The 860-nt window shown below is 40.6% G+C and overlaps 1 non-coding gene across 1 annotated transcript; it reads right to left on the reverse strand.

The window, feature by feature from the left end:
* Positions 1-520: 520 nt before the first annotated feature.
* On the reverse strand, positions 521-652 carry LOC143673119 (small nucleolar RNA SNORA70). Its single transcript, XR_013170196.1, has one exon. It is a non-coding gene; the product is annotated as a small nucleolar RNA SNORA70 (small nucleolar RNA).
* Between the last annotated feature and the right edge of the window lie 208 nt (positions 653-860).

Here is an 860-nt window from a genome sequence, read left to right on the forward strand (position 1 = left end):
GACACCTTATAAAGTAAATACAATGTAGGTTTAAATGAGCTTGCATGTGTTGCTACATATTACATATGTCAGTTTCGTATCTTATGTTCTCATTCAACTGTTTTTTGATGACCAGAAAATAGCTAAATGGTGGGCACAAGTTGGGCAAGGGCAGTGCTGGCAAAGCCTTTTCAATGCAAAGCCTGCCAACTATCAAAAGGGCCATGATTGTGGATGTATTTGACCCCACAACCATCTGAGATCAGGTACTTCTGAGTCACCATGTCTTAAAATTCATCATGAGACTTGCCCAAAGCCCCAGTTTTGGAGACAATGCTTTTCTGGTAGCCAGAACATTTGAACATGGCCCTTCAAAGTGTTTTGATCATATGCACCTTGTTCTGAAGCTTGGCCTTGATGGGCACAATAACTTGGCCAAACTGCATCCTCTCTGTTGTACCCTGGGGTTTTCCAAAGTCACCACATACCCTTAGGAGCCTAGGTTGGAGACTGCAGGTGGTCTGGCAAGACTAACAGAAAAGGCTGTCTGCAAGGTCCCTTAGGGCAACCCAACATCCACAGGATTATGTGCACTAAAAGGAGGCTGTTGTCTGCAGACACTGCACCCTGGGCCCCACAGGGAGAGAATAACAGTCAGCTTAATTGGCTACAGAGTCAACTACATTTATGTCTATTTATTTTACTACACATATATGAATTCTTTGCTGCCTTCTCTTCTCCACTAGTAATCATATGATATTGCTGTAATTTGTATCTGCCTCATTTAATATATTGTTTCTTTAGCATTATAAATTCAATTAATTCTGAAGTACTGAATTCTATGTATAGAAGAAAATTAACAATTTTGCAAGTGATCTTCT

The sequence above is a fragment of the Tamandua tetradactyla genome, unplaced genomic scaffold (genome assembly GCF_023851605.1).
Source record: "Tamandua tetradactyla isolate mTamTet1 unplaced genomic scaffold, mTamTet1.pri scaffold_132_ctg1, whole genome shotgun sequence".
Classification (NCBI taxonomy): Eukaryota; Metazoa; Chordata; class Mammalia; order Pilosa; family Myrmecophagidae; genus Tamandua; species Tamandua tetradactyla.